The sequence below is a fragment of the Helianthus annuus genome, chromosome 17 (genome assembly GCF_002127325.2).
Source record: "Helianthus annuus cultivar XRQ/B chromosome 17, HanXRQr2.0-SUNRISE, whole genome shotgun sequence".
NCBI lineage: Eukaryota > Viridiplantae > Streptophyta > Magnoliopsida > Asterales > Asteraceae > Helianthus > Helianthus annuus.
Window position 1 is genome coordinate 18,918,954 of NC_035449.2, and position 20,639 is coordinate 18,939,592.

Here is a 20,639-nt window from a genome sequence, read left to right on the forward strand (position 1 = left end):
AGACTGACTAAGTCAGCACATTTCCTACCCATAAAGGAGACTCATAGCTCTGATATATTAGCCCAGTTGTTTGTAGATAAGATTGTAGCCCTTCACGGCGTGCCTGTGTCTATCATCTCTGATAGAGATACCAGATACACGTCACACTTCTGGCAAAGCTTCCAGCAATCTTTGGGTACATGTTTGAACTTCAGTACGGCTTACCACCCTCAGACAGATGGACAGAGTGAGCATACAATTCAAACGTTGGAAGACATGCTTCGTGCATGTGCAGTCGACTTAGGAGGTAGTTGGGATAACCACCTACCATTGGTCGAATTCTCCTATAACAACAGTTACCATACGAGCATTAAGGCTGCACCTTTTGAAGCTCTATATGGTAGAAAATGTAGAACGCCCGTTTGTTGGGCAGAAGTTGGAGATGTCCAAATGACAGGACCTGATATAATATTTGAAACAACGGACAAGATTGTCCAAATTCGCGATCGATTGAAAGCTGCCCGAGATAGGCAGAAGAGCTACGCGGATTTGAAGCGTAAGCCTTTCAATTTCGAAGTAGGCGACAAGGTTTTACTTAAGGTATCACCCTGGAAGGGGGTGATGCGATTCGGTAAGAAAGGCAAACTAAGCCCGAGATATATTGGACCTTTCGAGGTAATCGAACGTGTCGGGTCGGTTGCCTACAAATTAAACTTACCGGAAGAGCTCAGTGGTATCCACAATGTGTTCCACATCTGTAACCTGAAGAAGTATTTCGCTGACGAATCACTGGTTATACCGCATACAGATGTACACATCGACGAAATCTTAAAATTCGTCGAGAAACCTGTGTCGATCGAGGATCGACAGGTTAAGAAACTTCGCAGGAAGTATATACCAATAGTGAAGGTGAAATGGGATGCCCGTAGAGGTCCCGAGTACACGTGGGAGGTTGAGTCCACGATGAAGGAGAAGTACCCTCATCTATTCCAATAAATCTCGAGGTCGAGATTTCTTTTAAGAGGGTGAGGATGTAACACCTCAAAATTTTACGTCCAATAATGTATTGACACGTGTCTTGAGTTTACACGTGGTATTAAATACAGAGTAAAGGACTAAAGTTGACAAACATGGAAAGTATGTAAATTCGAGGGTTAAGAATGTCAACGAGGGGTAAATACATTGTACAGTAGCCCTAAATGATGCTCGTACCTTCAAACGGATAAATCATGGATCGCACGGAACGAAATACGGAAGAAAGTGAGAGATTACAAACTACTGGGGTTAATTGTGTCAACATGTTTAAGTTATACCTCTGAGTGACCCTTTAACATACCCGAGGCTTTGTAACAGTAAATTACGCTCACTAGAATATACGATATAAATTTCACGAAGTTCCGTTTTGAAACGAGAAAGTTATGATCAATTCCGTATGCGAGGGGTTAGAAGCGTCAACAATGAAAGATAAGGCTTTTCGGATAGTAATTAAACTAACCGGGGACTTAACAATGCGGGTAAAAGTCGCGAGGCCCTTATTCGTAAATAAACGAGGCCCAAAACGCAAAGTTACCCCTTCGGAACCGAAAGGTCAGGCTAATCATGGTAAAAGATTTGAAAATCTTGATTTGCAGGCCTCAGGCGGGCCGCGTTAGAGAAACAAGCAAGCTAATGCGGGCCGCGAGCCATATGAAGATACGGTTCCTGACATAAGGATTCAGGCGGCCTGCGTGAGCCTAGCCTGAACCTTAATGCGGGCCACGTCAAGGTGCCAGATGCAGAAAACATCACAGATTCACTATTTGAGCTTGTAACCGACCTTGGATGCATTAATTGAAGCATGGGTGCCCCTTACATGTCCCCTAACACTCAGGGACAGCTGCTGATCATCCATGAGCAATTATAGGTTGAGTTGTAATGATCTTATGCCCAAAATTTCACTATAAAAGGCAATGTGGTGCACCATTGTTCATCACACCTTCAAACAACTCATCTGCTCATTTCTGGAGCTCAAAAGCATTCTTCTAACATCTCTGGTCGTGCACCAAGCTTCTGTAAGTTTGCCTAACCCTTTGTGGTTTAGTTTTTGCATAGTTTAGCTTAAAAGTCAATCCATCGTAATTAACGATTGACTTTACGATAAATCACAAATGGTCCAGTGGTTTGTCGAATCAAAGTTAGTTATATGTTGGTAATCATGTGGGCTTTAAACCCCAAAAAGGGCACCCTCTGATTCCCACTCTAACTAGTCCGAATGTCGAGTCAAACGTGCTTAGAAAAAGTCAACAGAATGCTATTTTGCGAATTTATGCATAATTAGTAATGTAGATGGCGTATAATCTGTTTTAACACACATATAACATGATAATAAGTATATTAACTAGTCTAAGCTTGTTTGATCCGACCATTTACTGTTTTGACCCGGTTCGGAACCGAAAGTCGCAAAACTTTGACTTTTGCTTTGACTTCAGTTCTGACCCGTTATGGTATGAATTAGATATGCCTTAGGACTCTCTTAGGACCAGGTTACATGATGGTATAACCCTCTGTGACCGGTTCGATGTTTGTCCGAGTCTTTAGCACATTTCCGTTAAATGCTTAAAAGTTGACCGTAACGCCCTTTCCTCTTTAAAACGAGAATTTTGGAAATGTGAGAGAGCAAAAATCTTTCTTACTGATTTATAAGCATGTCCCTAAAATTTTACGTCAATCCGAGGTCCAGAATAGGAGTTATGCTAAATAGCGCAACTATGCCCCATCTCCTTACCCACCATCACAGTACCCGTACCCACCTACTTACCCACCATCACACCCGTCGACCCTATGCAACCAACTGAGCTTGGCACCGCCCTTTCGGCTTTAACCATCAATCAACCCATGGCACAGTGGAACATGGATACCGGGGCATCTTCGCACATCACTTCGGATCAAGGTAAAATCGATTCCCTATCTTCTAATTCTATTAATGCAAATATTTCAGTTGGTAATGGCCAATCGTTGCCTATTTTGGGGTCGGGTAAGGGCTATCACAAAACACCCAATACCACTTACCATTTAAACAACATACTTTATGCACTAATTGTTGTCAAAGACTTAATTTCAGTCCGAAAATTTACCCGGGATAACCTTGTATCTGTTGAATTTGACCCTTATGGTTTTACATTGAAGGGTCTCAAGACTGGACAACCTCTTTCGCGCCATGATAGCACCAGTGATCTTTACCCATTTACCCCACCCCGTCAAGTCCTTTTTGCAGCTGAAACCAATAAGTGGCACGATCGTCTTGGACATCCTGGCACACAAGTTTTAAAATTTCTTTCTAGTCGTTTTAATATTCCTTGTAATGAACAATCTTTTGCATTTTGTGACTCTTGCCATTTATCTAACAGTAAACGGCTTTCTTTTACTAGTTCTACTTCTTTTACTTATGCACCATTTGACATCATACATTGCGACTTGTGGACATCTCCTGTCCATAGTCATGCATCTTATAAATACTACATGGTCTTAGTTGACAATTATTCAAATTATGTTTGGGTTTACCCAGTTAAATTCAAATCGGAAACTTTTCCCACTTTCGTTAAGTTCCATAAACATATACTAACCCAATTTCACAAAAACATTAAAGCTTTTCAATGTGACTTAGGGGGAGAATTTGACAACCATGCCTTTCATAACTTTGCAACATCAAATGGTTTCACTTTTTGTTTCTCATGCCCACAAACCTCCCAACAGAACGGTCGCTACGAGCGTATGATACGTCGCCTCAATGATATCATACGAGCACTCCTCACCCATGCACATATTCCTTCCACCTTCTGGGTTGAGGCACTTCACACCGCCACCTACCTACACAACATTCTCCCCACCACCCGCTTAAACTACAACACTCCCACATTTGCCTTATACCTTTGTCATCCTCTATACGATCACCTACGGGTGTTCGGGTGTGCCTGTTACCCAAATTTTTCTGCCACCGAATCCAACAAATTGAATCCCCGATCCATCCGGTGCATTTTTCTTGGCTACCCGCCTAATTTTCGAGGTTATCGTTGTCTAGATCCTTCAACAGGTAAAGTCCATATTTCTCGTCATGTTGAGTTTGATGAAACCTCTTTTCCATTTTCTACTTTACAACAACCCTTTAATTACTCCTTTTTAGATGATGACCAACCACCCGACCTCCCATACTATTTCCCTTCGCCTACTGGACCAAGCCTAACTACCGGCCCACACCTTAGCCTAACATCCTCCACCATACCACACAATAGCCCAACCCAGCCCACACCTCACCCTACCACCGCCCCGCTAAACCAATCCAGCCCACATCCATCCCTCGGCCCACATTCCTCAAACCAACCATCACCATCACCAACCGTCACACCCCAACCTACACCCAATCCCGTGCACCCACCACCACCACCACCACCACCCCCTACAAATAACACACATAACATGACTACTAGGGGAAAAGATGGAATCCACAAACCAAACACGAAATATAACCTATCGGCCTCCACACCCGAAAACATTTCACCTATTCCCACATCCCACCTTGAGGCTCTTACTGATCCTAATTGGCAACGGGCTATGCAACTTGAATATGAAGCATTAATAGATAATGAAACTTGGGAATTGGTTCCTCGACCCCCTATACATCCTATTATTCGATGCATGTGGCTATTTCGCCACAAATTTAAACAGGATGGTAGTCTTGAAAGGTACAAGGCGAGACTTGTGGTCAATGGAAAGTCTCAAACGGTTGGCATCGACTGTCAAGATACTTTTAGCCCGGTAGTAAAACCGGCAACCATCCGTACAGTTTTATCCATTGCTCTTCATAACCAATGGCCTATAAATCAACTTGATGTTAAAAATGCCTTTTTACATAGCAATATTGAGGGAACTGTGTATATGTACCAACCATCGGGGTTCTATGATGCTACCAAACCAGATCATGTTTGTCGCCTTCGCAAATCCTTATACGGACTCAAACAAGCACCTCGTGCATGGTTTCAACGCTTCTCGAAGTTTATTGTTTCTCATGGTTTCAAAGGTAGTGTTTGCGACATCTCCTTGTTTGTTTTTCGACAAGGACAACATACGGCATATTTATTACTATATGTCGATGATATTGTCTTAACCGCCTCCTCAAATGATTTGCTCAAGAACATCATCAGCCTATTATCTCGGGAATTTGCAATGACAGATTTAGGCACACTCCATCATTTTCTTGGCATATCTGTGAAATGAGACACTCAAGGTTTATTTCTGTCCCAATCTCAATATGCACGTGATATCTTACATCGGGCCAATATGACAGATTGTAAACCTTGCACGACCCCAGTCGACACAGCATCTAAACTAAGCGCTGCTGATGGTCCATTACTATCCGATGGGTCTCTGCACCGAAGCTTGGCCGGAGCACTTCAATATTTAACTTTTACTCGACCCGATATCTCATATGCAGTTCAACAAGTCTGCTTATTCATGCATTCTCCTCGAGAACCACACTTTGCGTTCTTGAAACGCATTCTTCGATACATAAAAGGCACCTTGGATCATGGTCTGCGCCTCTCTATTTCATCACCATCATCGCTAGTCGCCTACTCTGATGCTGACTGGGCTGGTTGCCCCGATTCCAGACGCTCTACATCTGGGTATTGTGTGTTCCTTGGCAACAACCTCATCTCATGGTCTTCAAAACGGCAGCCTACAGTGTCTCGCTCAAGTGCCGAAGCAGAATATTGCGGTGTTGCAAATGCCGTCGCTGAAACCAGTTGGCTACGCAATCTTCTTCTAGAACTCCGGGTCCCAATCACACGAGCCACTGTAGTATATTGTGACAATATCTCCGCAGTCTATTTGTCAGATAACCCAGTCCAACATCAACGTACCAAACATGTTGAACTTGACATTCATTTCGTTCGGGAAAAGGTTCAACTCGGTCAGGTTCGCGTCCTTCATGTACCAGCCTCCTATCAGTATGCCGACATCTTCACCAAGGGTCTCTCCAGACAACTTTTTGAAAACTTTCGTTCTAGTTTGACCGTCTGTACACACTCTCGGTCCAACTAAGGGGGAGTATTAGTCAACCCATTTACTCGGCCATTATTATGTCATTATTTATATTATTCACCTTCCATATAATTGTATAGAGATAATAGGAAGGAGCATAATTAGAAGAGGTTAGGTAGGACTCTCATTCTTTATATATATTTGTATGATGTACGTGAATATAATCACAACAATAATATTCAAATCAATAAACGGGGTCAAAATAAGCATATGAGTGAAAATGGGTTTAAGAAGGTATATTCCTGTAATTGGAGCCTATTATGTTAAACATCATTGAATTTAATAGGTTTATGAGAGATAAGGGTCAAACAAACTTGTTTGTTTGATAAGGATCGAACGGGTCAAAATTTGGTAAAAAGGGTAATAAGCCGAAGACTTAAAAGTCTAAAATTTTGTTAAACCGAATGTTGGATTTAAACTCCATATGATGGAGGACCAAATTACAATCATGTAGGAAGAAACGGTAGGTCAAACGGACAAGCGGATTGAAAGATACGGAAGTTTTCGTATCAATAAGCGGTAAAATAGAAAGGCTGAATGCAGGGACCACCGTAACTTACGGTGTCCACCGTAAGTTACGATGGAGCTGATTTAGTTACGGTGGTTGCCTACTGAAGTACGGTAGGAGATTTGTAATACAGGGGCCACCGTAACTTACGGTGCCCACCGTAACTTACGGTGGAGACCAGTTGGAAATCTTTGTTTTAAGATCAAGAGTTTAACGTTGGGATTCTTTTTCCTTCCATTTTCATTACCGGATTTGTGTAGACACATTATAATCCATGTATGACTAAAGTATTTCATGTTTATGAAATGTAGGTACATTTTGGATGCCGAAAGACGATCAAGCTCAGCAAAGAACCGAACACGATAAAGATACATACTTCCGCACATTGCCTCGCCGTAAATTTTAAACGACAAACTCAATTATGTTATGTTGAATAACTTATGATTTGTAAAAATTTTAATAAACCCGTATTCTTATAGTATGTGTAGTCTTAACTACACATCTAAATTGTGGTATTTACATGTAAAACCGTAATTTAGTTACTAGGGTGTTACAAATTGGTATCAGAGCCCTGGTTTAAGAGATTCGAGTATGGTGGGAAAACTATGCTTGGACTTAAACCTTATGCTCTTAATAAATATTGGTGTTCGGTTCGATGCTTGATCGCAAATCCGGTAAGTGTATGTATGTTAATCGTTTAGCGTATTAAAGTGTTATAAACAACACATAGGGTTATCATGTAATACACGTTACCCCAATTAAATGATAGATATAGTTAACAACATTTCGTGCGTTGACACATATAGTACAAAAGTCTTGTATTATGATACGGGCATTTAGTAAAGTTGACATTACTAACTTTTGTGAATGTCTTGATTGAAGGACACTTGCATTTAAAGATGATAAAGGTTAAACAAATTAAGGATGTGATAGAGGAACAGTCCGAGGCATGACAAGAGGACATGCTCACTAAGGACTAAATCGCGTAAAGACCGCGAACAAGGTTAATGGCAAGAAACGCCCGTCGGGGCAAGCATTATCAGGTGCGTGCTTTTAAATATAATCACGCAATTAGCAATATGCAACAAACATGTAAAGAATGATTGTCGCATATGTAAATTAGAAACTTGGGAAACCTGAATAGAATACCTATCCAGGATATTATTTCCAAGAAAACTAAATAGAGGTGTTACTTACATGGGGTGTGATGTGAAAACTATAAAAAGGTCGTGTATGTCATGTGTTAATCGCCTACTCTGGCCAAGTAAGTAGTGGCATATGATACCATGAGTTTCTTATAGCGGACACATTTACATCTGATGTAGTAAGGACAGGGTAAATGGGACAAATTAAAAAGTACCCAAAAGAATCAAATGAGCAAAATATTTGATAATAATGTAAACGCACAGCCGAGTGACGGAAGCGTATTACATTAGGATAATGAGCCCGAGTGAAGGGACAAAGAAACACGTAAGATGATCAGAATACGTATCGGGAGGGGGTGTACTTACACTCGAACCCGGAAAATGCAAACATGTAAAATGATGTAGACATGTATTGGGAGGGGGTGTATTACACTCGAACCCGAAGAATATAAACATGTAAAATGATCAAGATATGCATTGGGAGGTAGTTTACTTACACTCGAACCCGGAAAATGCGAATATATCTCTAAATAGGTCATTTTTGTAAAACGTCAAACTCGAGGACAAAGTCAGAATATAAAAATGAAGCGAGGTCTTAATGCATATCGGGAGGGTTGCAATAATAACGACTTCGGTAAAACACCCGGTTGATGGGTAAGGATTTAAACACACGCATAGACCGAGAAACGGGAACTCGGATGGAAAGCTAAAAGACTTGGATTTTGAGTCATGACTAAAAGACGACAAGATGAAGTAAATAGAAGTTTTGATATATCATGTTCAACTATTTTAAAGTTGAACAGGTCGAACAAAGATTGAAGTTTGACATTCATAAGTGATGAATTTTCACACGAACAAGTCAGACGAATTTAGTAAAGAATGACACTTGCTAAAGTAAGTAAGCGCAAACCGAATAAAGGAAAGCACGAGATATTAATGAACCCATGTAATGGGTCGGAATTAAATATGAAAAAATTGCGGACACGAATTACAGTCAGAGTGAACGAAATTTTGATGCAAAAACAAATGATTTTAGAATATAAAAAGGACGATCTACGGGAATCATTATAACCTTCGGGTTATAAACAGTGTAATGGTCTACGGGACTAAACTGACCCATGGGTCATGAATAAAAAGGAAAAGAATCATAAAGGCAACGCCCTAAAGAGGTGAAAGCCTAAAAGAAATAGCCTACGAGGCTAAGTGAAAGAATCTACGGGTTACTTAGACGAGCGAGGGAACCAGTAGAGAATTCCCACATAAAACTAAGACTGTAAAAGAATAAATTACGGACTGTCAATATCCTGGTACGGATAATTGACAAAAGATAAAGAGGAAATCCTAAACTAAAACTTCTGTTCTAGTAAGAATAACGTTTTTACAAATATAAATTCTGGTAGGAATTCAAATATTAAACATGAAAGATACAAGTCTTGACACTGATAGGCGCAAGACGATATATTCGAAAAGTGATATTTTCAAAAATGAAAGGTTGATATAAATTAAACATGACGTGATAGGATCACGGTCAAGAAGTGTAATGTGAAGTATAATCACATTAGAGCCGAGCGATGAATATTTCTAAGCTAATTAAACTAGTGGAAATAACGAGATTATGTTATTTCAAGTTACATTATGCCGTATATGATACGTAGATGATTATTAACCAAAAAGATATTATCATACTTTCTGGTAGTATTAACAATTGTATAAAATATGAACAATGCTCAATTGATTATCGAGATCAAATGCATAGAGTTAAACTCAATGAATTATGTAAGAAAAGGTTTCGTGGACGAAACCTCTTTAAGGGGGGTAGACTTGTAACACCCCGAAAACGGGTTTGGTAGTCAAACCACGTTAGTATTAAAAGATGGATGAAATACCGTTAATGGTAAAATTAACCCGGCGAGTATTAGGACTTAAACAAATAATCCTAATATTAATTAAAAAGGAAAATAAATGCTTGAGTAAATAAAGTTACGAAAGGCCCGAGTTAACGGGACTTAAAAACATAACGGGTTATAACTTTCCGAACCCGCTAAAGTAACAAGGAATAATTAACCTAGTTAGTAGCATGTGATTAAGTGACTAATGGTGAGTTACAACTTCATTTGATCAAAAGGAAACATGAGGGATTAATATTGTTAAGTGGGGAAACTTGTTTTATTAAAACAAAAGTTAAACACCAAAACACACACTTAAAGTGTGTGTTCTGGTCAAGATATCCACAGGAGCCAAGAACATCTTGAGCTCAAAACCCTAACAAGCACAAATCAAGAAATTGAAAGGCTAATTGAAGCCCGAATTTGGATCTGAACACATAATAACGATCACCTACTCATGTGAATCAAGAGGTATGTCGAAATTCATATTTCGATGATACTTGTGAAATTTGATAATCATGCATGAATGTTGTTTGGATGAAATTAGAATGAAATAGTGCCTAGGAATAAACCCTAGTCATTAGATCGTTGAAATTATGCTCAATACTTGAGAATTCCATAATCACCATTGAAGGTGTTAAGTGGGTGATGTAGAAGTATGAAGACACTAGGATTATGATAGTTGTACTAGTGTAATTTGAATTCTATAGAGCAATTTCAGGTTTATTGATGTTAAAATTGATGCGAAATTACCAAATTGATGTTAACTTTGGTAAAAATAACTAGTTATGAACTAGTTAGTAAATATGTAAAATTATACACACTAGGTATTTGTTAAAATGCCTAAATGAAAACTAAAGTGCTAAATTGTAAATGAAATGCTTGATTACCAAACTCGATTTATCCCGTATGATATGGGGTAATATAAACTCTAATCGTGATGTTGATTTAATGTAAATGATACTTGTCATATAAATAACGGTAGTTAACTTTTAGAAAGTTAAACTAATCAATGATGAAGTCGAATGGTAGATTCGACATAAAATTTGTAAGATGGAATAGTCATAGCTAATAATGACTAAACTAACCGTCTTACGAATTATGATGATAGTTTGACTCCTAACAAGCTAGGTGGAAGCTAGTGGATGAAGCGGGTCAAACGGAGCGAGTACGGAAAGAAAAGTGTGGCATGGATGCAAGGTAAGTATATCTTACACTAGTCATATAATTTAGAATATTCTTTCGTCTTATTAGTTACGAAAAAGACAAATACCTAATTGAGATACGGTGTTCCGACGTGTGGTCGTACGGAACAAGATAATCAAATATGATAAGAAAACTTAATGATGGCTAAAACTGAGTTAAATCTGAAATCCGATCATGTTATGACGAACGAAACATGTACTTTTAATGGTTATCATATAAGTTAAATCATAATAACCATTAAGGGCAAAATGGTAACTTGACAATTTGACGATGGTAATTGGTCATATAGACCAAACAAGTCAAAAGGTGAAATTATCACCCTTTGACAATGTCGGCTAATGGGTTGTCAAGTTGTATGATTTTAGGAAATAAATAGCACAAGGATTCTTACATCGCTATCAATTTACAGCCACTAAGGAAAGGTACTGAAACGGGTCAATATATTGATCCGATCCAGGTATGTATAGTGATACAACTCATCATGTAGAATTGGGAGTTCTATAAGAGTTAGACAAGGTTAAAGTATAGATATTTAGTTAACTTTTAGGTAAACCAAATAAATTTAGTCATGATTATGACATTTTAGAAACATAATGGTTCCTAAACAAAACTATAGTTAGAAGTCGGACTTTTGGGTCAAACAAGTACTAAAAGTCCTTCGTCGTAAAAGAAGGACTAAAATTTACTAAAACGCCCTTGTAAGCGAAATTGAGCAAATAAACCATAAAGGTTGTTTGGAAATAAGTGATAGGATGAAATAAATACTTTGAATGAGTATGAAAAGTGAAAGATGTAAAATATTGGCCAAATGACTCTATAAAGAGTCTTTGCCGTAGAATAATGATTTGAAGGGTAAAATTTGGAATACATAAATCACCACATTGAATCCACCACAACTATAATTGTGGTGGGAGGTCATTTGATAAGAAATGTGGATATATGCATTTAGAAACGAATGAAAGAGATTGGTGCTTAAAATATGCTTAAATACCCTTAACGGGTCAAAATAAGCATATGAGTGAAAATGGGTTTAAGAAGGTATATGAACCTGTAATTGGAGCCTATTATGTTAAACATCATTGAATTTAATAGGTTTATGAGAGATAAGGGTCAAACAAACTTGTTTGTTTGATAAGGATCGAACGGGTCAAAATTTGGTAAAAAGGGTAATAAGCCGAAGACTTAAAAGTCTAAAATTTTTCAAACCGAATGATGGATTTAAACTCCATATGATGGAGGACCAAATTACAATCATGTAGGAAGAAACGGTAGGTCAAACGGACAAGCGGATTGAAAGATACGGAAGTTTTCGTATCAATAAGCGGTAAAATAGAAAGGTTGAATGCAGGGACCACCGTAACTTACGGTGTCCACCGTAAGTTACGGTGGAGCTGATTTAGTTACGGTGGCTGTCTACTGAAGTACGGTAGGAGATTTGTAATACAGGGGCCACCGTAACTTACGGTGCCCACCATAACTTACAGTGGAGACCAGTTGGAAATCTTTGTTTTAAGATCAAGAGTTTAACGTTGGGATTCTTTTTCCTTCCATTTTCATTACCGGATTTGTGTAGACACATTATAATCCCCGTATGACTAAAGCATTTCATGTTTATGAAATGTAGGTACATTTTGGATGCCGAAAGACGATCAAGCTCAGCAAAGAACCGAACACGATAAAGATACATGCTTCCGCACATTGCCTCGCCGTAAATTTTAAACGACGAACTCAATTACGTTATGTTGAATAACTTATGATTTGTAAAAGTTTTAATAAACCCGTATTCTTATAGTATGTCTTAACTACACATCTAAATTGTCGTATTTACATGTAAAACCGTAATTTAGTAACTAGGGTGTTACAAGATCATAACAGTCTTAAGTTTAGAATGTCTATTTATCCTTTAATCTAAACACACAAGCCACATTTGCAAACTAAAGTCTTGCTAAACGTACCCTCTCTCTGTCACACAGACTCTCACTATTAAAATATATATTTCCCCCTCACAGCTTCACATGCATGAGGTATGTTTAGACTTTAGTAATCGAGGGTACGTTTAAACACACCTTGCAAACCAACAATATATAATATTTGAAACCTAAAAATCTGAAGGCGAAATCAACAACCACAACCAAAACCTGTTAACATATATCAATCGGTTAACCACAGTCGCCATTCTTTTGCCGCCAAGATCAAATCCATATAATGCCATTCCTCATCCTCCAACTGCGCTTCGGCGAGCACATAGGTTTATGAGAGTGTCGGATTCATGGCTAGTTTACATGTTGCAATACTTAATTAAAAACCTTGTTTTGAAAAGTATAGTATTGCGACATAATTAACCAACTCAAATCAAGTTGGTTATAATTTATAAAATCTCGTAGCCATGATTCTTAACCCCAAAACATTTATTTAATTAAATCAAAATGTAAAACATTGCGTAAAAACTCGTTAATAAAACTCGTATGGTTTATATTATTCAGAAAACATCATTGTGTGACATCGTTTCGGAATCGTTTACCCAAGTGAACTAAATAACGCCACGACATGTAATATGATGAAAACACTTATATATAAGAAGTACCAGCGGCGTATCTACCATGTTTTCATCATATTACACCCGTCCCGTTATCTAAACACTAACCAAAAACCAATCGTTTACCCAAATAGTTTGACTCGTTAAAAATCGCTTCAGTCATTTAAATCATTCTCGTTTTAAATTGTGAAAACTACTTTTGGTCATCTCGCTAATAACATCCAAACCTTCGTGACTCGACTATCTCGAAACTCGCATTAATAAACCACCAAAGGGTAAATTAACAATCACAGATTCAGTCATTACCCACCTAACCCACACATAACCATGGGTGCAGTCTGATAACGGGATTTGTCAGATCCTATGGTACCATAACCTAATACTGGTCGGTTCGGCCAAAACTAATGAATGTTATTCATTATGTAATTACAACCAACAAGTTTATCCACATTATCGAAATCGTTATTAATTTAATATAAACCATTTTAATCATTTTCGAAACCATCGTTAAAAACATCGAAATCATTTAACACATATGAATCACCCCAAAACATTTGAAAACAGTAAAATAGGGGAACTATGTACTCACTTGGGAATGCTTAGAAGTCTTAAATAACAACCAAGCAAAGCTAGAGGGAGCACGGAATCAATCGGCACCTAATATAAGTAACTATGTAAATAAACCGGACCTAAATCGGAAGATCGGATAGGTTGAGATTTCGTAAACCAAATGAGTATTGGAACTCATATGATATGGTTTACAAGGCCTACATACTAAATCGAAACCTAACCTAAGTGCTTATGACCCATTACGACTCGTTTAGGTAGCTTACGCTACTTTAACGCGCCGTTCGCGTAAAACGCATTTGGACCGCCTAACTAGTCCTATGACAAGTATTATATGCCTTAACATGTCTAATAATGTTACCTAATCAGTTTAGATGTGAAAATTTAGGTTACATATGCTTAAAATGAATTTATGCGTAAAAAAGGGCATTTTGGTCGTTTTCTTAAGGCATATAAATTACCTATCATACAACTAACTAAACGTAGTGACCATAAGGTATAACCTCGGAAGGTTATTCCCTATACAACTATGGTCACAAAACATGTTTGATCGGATCCTAATGATTGACCAAACGGGTCGGGTTCGAAAGTCTAAGCGGTTGTTTAGACCGCTTATCTTACGACCCTATATAAGCACTAAACCTAAAGTAACGAGTTAAACATGTTAAGACATGTTTAACGAAGTTAGAAAACAAGTTTGATATCAAAACAAACGGTTTTGATACCCAAGAATAGTTTGGTTACAAAATACGCATAGGCACGTATTTTGGCCGAAACTATGACTCGTCACTACACCTAATCAACGTGGTAATCAGTAGGTATAGTTACTAGGGACTATAATTATCGTGATTACGCTCATGTTCTGAAGTTCTAACGAACTTCGTGTTGACCAAAGGCTGGTCAAAGCAGAAAGTCAAACACTGTTTGACTTTTACGTTTAAAAACGCATAAAAGCACGAAAGAAACTTAGAACGGGTCCAAGCTAGGAAGAACTTGATCTAAATACTCAGGCAATGTTGTAGAAGGCGCTAGGCGCTAGTCAGGCGGTGAGGTACCGCCTAGGGATTAATCGGGATTAATCGAATTGGACTTTTTAAGTATAATGTTACAATTATATATATATATATATATATATAACTTTATACTTTTTATTAATAAATTTACAAGTTTAGGAGATAACTTTATACTTTTTATCAAGAAATTTAAAAGTTTAGGAACCATATGTAAACTAGTGAAAGATAGAGGGGGTTAAATGTTAAAATAACTAAAATTAAATGTTAAACTAGGTTTATAAGTAATATTTGGGCTGTAAAACAATGGGCCAGATTCAAAAATGGGTCAAATTTTGTGTTTAATGGGCTGTAAAACATGGACCGATTAGTCCGATTTTGGCCGCCTGGGACCGCCTGGGATCGATTTTGACCGCCTAAGACCGATTTTGACCATATCCGCCTAATTGGACCGACTAGCTAAAAATTAGTCAGTAACTCACCGCCTAGCGCCTAGGCGCCGATTAATCGGCCGCCTAGGCCGATTTCTGCAACATTGTACTCAGGTATGAAGCATAAAGCTTCAACTTAGAGCATAAAATTAGATCAAGGTGTGAGGAAAATGGAATGGGAGCTTGGGTATTTATAGATTTCGGAGAACCGTTAGGATCGTTACTCGCATTTCGTGCCTTGATCTTGGCCCTCCACTTGGGCACATGGTATTCAAAACCATGGGAATACTTAAAACCATCAAATTCCAGCCCATAGAGTGCAAAACCTTGGGTTAAAACCATCAAAACCTCAAAAATGGACCAAGTTCAATGTATCTGCCAGAAATTTCAAAAATGGTCCCTGCGCTTGTAAAACTTGATTTTTTGCCACTTTTAAGCCCCGTTAACCCCATTTCAAGGCTCTAAAAGGAAGTTAAAGTATAGGAAACTTGAAATGTGCTCAAAAATATCTCGGATGTCAGTTCGTTTGGTCGTACGGTTGCGTTGTTCGGTTAATTACGACGGAAATCGTAACGAACGCAAAAACGATCCAAATTACGCGACGAATGGAATTCTATCATGCCAATCACTAAAATAAAATATTTTAATGATTACATAAATTTTTGGATGTCCGGATATATTCAGAACGTAAGATATGCGCGAAAATACAAACTTATGCACTTTTTGACGCTTTTAGTCCCTATTGATCAATAAGTTTATTTTTGCGCAAAACACCTCAAAGCCTATTTCTAAGATATTTAAGGGATATTTAGGGCATGTTTAACTTATGATCATGTTCCGGAAGGTTCGTTACAGTACGAATCGACATACTTTCGCAGTTTGTCGTATTTAGTCCCTGTAAGCGAATAAATTTAATTTCGACACACCAAACCCTCCAAAACTTATTTCTAAGTTAGGTAAAGGTTATTTAAGGTTTGTTAAGCCTATGTCACTATTCCGGAGTGTTTTTCGCGTTATACTGACTGCGTTTACGCATCAGTTTGCGTATAACCTTCCAAAAAGCGATTTAAAGCTTGAAATCGAATAAGAATTGATATGTGCAAACGATACACATATTTATACAAATCTCAAGTATGAAACACAACATTTCATTGATTTGGTATTTGTTCGATGGCCGTGGAGGCACAGATGTCACAATAAGAACTTGTAACTGTTTTCTCCATGTCTGTACTCATGGTTATGTATTTACGCTTGAATGTATACTCTAATGTGAGGAATAGTGTGTGTGGGTGGAGGATTGAGAGAATGAAGTCTATGAGTGGTAGTTTTTATGGTTTCTTGTGTGGCAAGAGATTAAAAAGGTCGGCTTATTAGGGCATCCTTATATTTAGAGCGAAAGTTTACACGCATGCATGCAAGGTGTTTAGTTATGATATGCCTAAAGGTATTGGCATATATTTTACAAAAATCGAAAACTATAAAAACGAATACCGGTAATGGTTTTAATCGAACCAATATCGGTACTAGTGTTGTTCGATGAGAATCAGTTTGCTTTGCCACGATACTGATAATAAATTTTAGTGAGTCACTTAGATTCTAGTTGGGCACTTACAAGTCTTACATATCCATTTAACAAGTTATATTTGTTTATATATAGATCATGTATAACAGGTCATTTATATTTATATATAGAGTTGAATAGAGTTTGTCAATATCTTTTTTTTTTCTAGCTTACAAACCGATTTGGGTGTTAGTTTTAGTTTTGATTCCAAACCGATTCGTGTTTTTTTTCGCGCATATATTAGTCGACAAAAAATTACATAAAAAATTTATAAAAATAATCCCTATTTCCCCACCTCCCAATTTACACTTTCTTAAACATAATATCATTAATATAAAAATTTTATGAGATAAATTACAAAGTGACGTCCAATATAACATTCTAAATTTCTAACTTGGTAAATGACCTTCAATTATCTCGTTAATATTCTGCTATAGATTCTTTCACAACGTTTTCATCATTAAGTGGATCTTCCAACTTGTCCATCAGTCTGCTAGTGGATTATGTGAAGATTTTAAAGAACTTTGGATATACTCAGCATCTTTCTTTTGATTTCATCATTTGTACGCTTAATTGCAAAACCAATTTGCTCGTCAAATCTATCCGTTTAGCGCTTTCAAAAATCAGGACCGCAACGATACCTTATACCTCCCTCTTGTAAGTCTAAGGTTCTAACGTGTATAAAAGCAAGGCCCACGACATACTCCTCGTCTTCGATCCAAATGGGAACACTTGGAAGCATTTCGAAAGTAAGTGAAGTGAAACAAGAGCGAGGTTTTTTTTTGTAAGTTGTGACATCCCACCCGATAAGGATGCTTTATGACACATGTTGATACAGAAAGTGCTTATCTTATTGATAATAAACGTGTTGTACAAATGTTGGAAACTCAAATTACAACATCTAATCAGATTAAGTCTAACCTGATGTAACAACGTTTCCACCAGATCACACTGATCCGAGACTATCACAAGTCTGGGACTATGAGCAGTGATCATGCCTCATCACTTGTAACACGTTCTTAATAAAAAGACACGTCAGCTATTGCTAGTGAGTTCATAAATATACACGAGTTATAAACTGCATTATTTCACTATGACTTTGTACCCATCCATATCATTATTAATCAACGTCCCCACGTGACATATATCATCATACAGTTAATGTCCCTACACCGACTGGTGTAGTACCTGATAAATCCCACCGTAGTTGCACGTATAAGGGACCACAAATATCATGTGTATGCGTGCATAGGTTATAAACATGCGTACAACAGTCATGCCACATTATTAAAGTTTGGGGCAAACATGTTCACGTATTTAAAACATTCATAAAACTCACATGTGTAACAGTTGCTAGGATGATCAAACAATATTTCTGTTCACGTATCGAAAACATTCACAAAACTCACATGTGTGACACTGGCTAGCATAATCAAACAATATCTCTAGGTCCTGATACAGCATAAGAAATCCTAGGTTAGGTTATGGCACATCTAACTAGTTATTATCATGATTGGATGTTTGTTAGCGCTGCCTTGTTTTTATATAGTTGATCAGGCCATGCCTAACTAAGACTAGGCTACTCGATATCCGCACATGACAATAACCCTAATACCTAAAAGAATAATACTAATAATAATACAAATACTAAGGCTATAGGGTGGGGTCATGACCCTTATGACCACCATGACCATCCACGTTAGTGCCATGTAACCCACCTCTAATCCACCATCTAAAACCACTACCCTAAGGGTGTGGTCATGACCCAAACCACTAGCCCCTTATTTATTTTAAGAGTTAACTGCCATTTTCGTCCCTGTGGTTTGGTCACTTTGTCCATTTCAGTCCATTTTTCAAAAATGCGCCATTTTCCTCCCCGACGTTCTGGAAAGGTGCCATTTCAATCCAAAAATCATAACCCAATTAAGTCGGTTTGTAAATAAGGACTGATTGTGTAAATTTGTAACATAAAGGACCATTTAAGTAAAATGTATAAATATTAATATAACTATAAAATATATAATATAAAAACACCACCACCACTAGCCCTGCCACCACCACCACTCCGCTGCCACCACCACCACCACCGCCACCACAGCCGCTGCCACCACCACCACCACCGCCACCACCACCACCGCCACCGCCACCACAGCCACCACCGCCACCACAGCCACTGCCACCACCGCCACCACAGCCACTGCCACCACCATCATCGTCATCATCATCATCGATCATCATCGACCTTCATCATCATCATCGCGATCTTCATCATCATCATCAGACCTTCATCACCACTGCCGTCGCCTGCAACTCACCGGAAAAACGGCACCCCCACCGTCGCCAGTTCTCTCTCCCGCCTCCTTCTCTCTCTCTCTCTCTCTCTCTCTCTCTCTCTCTCGTCGTTATCTCTCTCTCTCTCTCTCTCTCTCCGACTTTCTCCCTCTCTCGTCTGATCTGTGAGATGTGGAGGGGTGTGTGGTTAGTTTGGTTCGTGGGGGTGTGGGGTGTCGGAAAGATGGCCGGATTTACTCTGGTCACTGGAGTAGAGAGGTAAAGGTGATGGTGGTGGTGATTGCAAAGCATAGAAAGAGAGAGTAGAGAGAGAGTGGTGGCAGTGGCTGTGGTGGCGGTGGTGGCTGTGGTGGCGCGCGGTGGTGGTGGCGGTGGTGGTTGTGGTGGCGGTGGAGGCTGTGGTGGCGGTGGTGGTGGTGGCGGTGGCGGTGGTGGTGGTGGTGGCAGCGGCTGTGGTGGCGGTGGTGGCGGTGGTGGTGGTGGTGGCAGCGGAGTGGTGGTGGTGGCAGGGCTAGTGGTGGTGGTGTTTTTATATTATATATTTTATAATTATATTAATATTTATACATTTTACTTAAATGGTCCTTTATGTTACAAATTTACACAATCAGTCCTTATTTACAAACCGACTTAACTGGGTTATGATTTTTGGACTGAAATGGCACCTTTCCAGAACGTCGGGGAGGAAAATGGCGCATTTTTTAAAAATGGACTGAAATGGCCAAAGTGACCAAACCACAGGGACGAAAATGGCAGTTAACTCTTATTTTAATTTATCTTTGTCTAAAGAAAAAGAAAATGATTTGGTGAAAAATGGAAAGAAGGACCATGGTTGACATGGTTTAATCCACGCAAACCATGGTGGATCAAGCAAGAAGGTGGTGTAGCCTTCCATTCATGTTTCTAGGTAGCGAATCATGTCCCATCCATGACCTTCACACCCTTTAACCTAATTAAATAATAATTAACTAGACTTAAACCTAAGTAAGCACGTACTTTAAAATTATAATTTGATATAGTGTCTTCCTACTTGCTTTCCAAAAATAACTAAAAAGGTTAAGAGTCTCCGTATAGATCGTTCCCATGAAAAACTTGTACTCTAAAATGAGTATGAAATGAGTATGAGTACTATTACAAGAAGTCATAAGCTGCTTAGTTTCTTCAAAGTTTCGAGTTTCGATGTGGGATGTGAAACTTATTACATCTTTTCTGTTCGATGTGGGATGCACGACATATTTTCACATTTTTGTTGTTATAATTTTATATTATTATTATATTATTATAACTAATTTAGCTAGTTCATTTGTTGTTAAGACCAGTTTATTTTTCTCTACATTTTGACCTAAGTTTCATTAGAAACAGAGTAAGGTCGAAATATAATATTTTTTTTATTATTAAATGGTCTTTGATGTAATACTACTTGTCTATCCACGACATATTTCA

General features: G+C 38.4%; 1 long non-coding RNA gene across 1 annotated transcript; it reads left to right on the forward strand.

The window, feature by feature from the left end:
• The first annotated feature begins 2,790 nt into the window (after window positions 1–2,790).
• On the forward strand, window positions 2,791–3,385 carry LOC118489121. Its single transcript, XR_004886290.1, has 2 exons — window positions 2,791–2,908; window positions 3,145–3,385. It is a non-coding gene; the product is annotated as an uncharacterized LOC118489121 (long non-coding RNA).
• The last annotated feature ends 17,254 nt before the right edge of the window (window positions 3,386–20,639 follow it).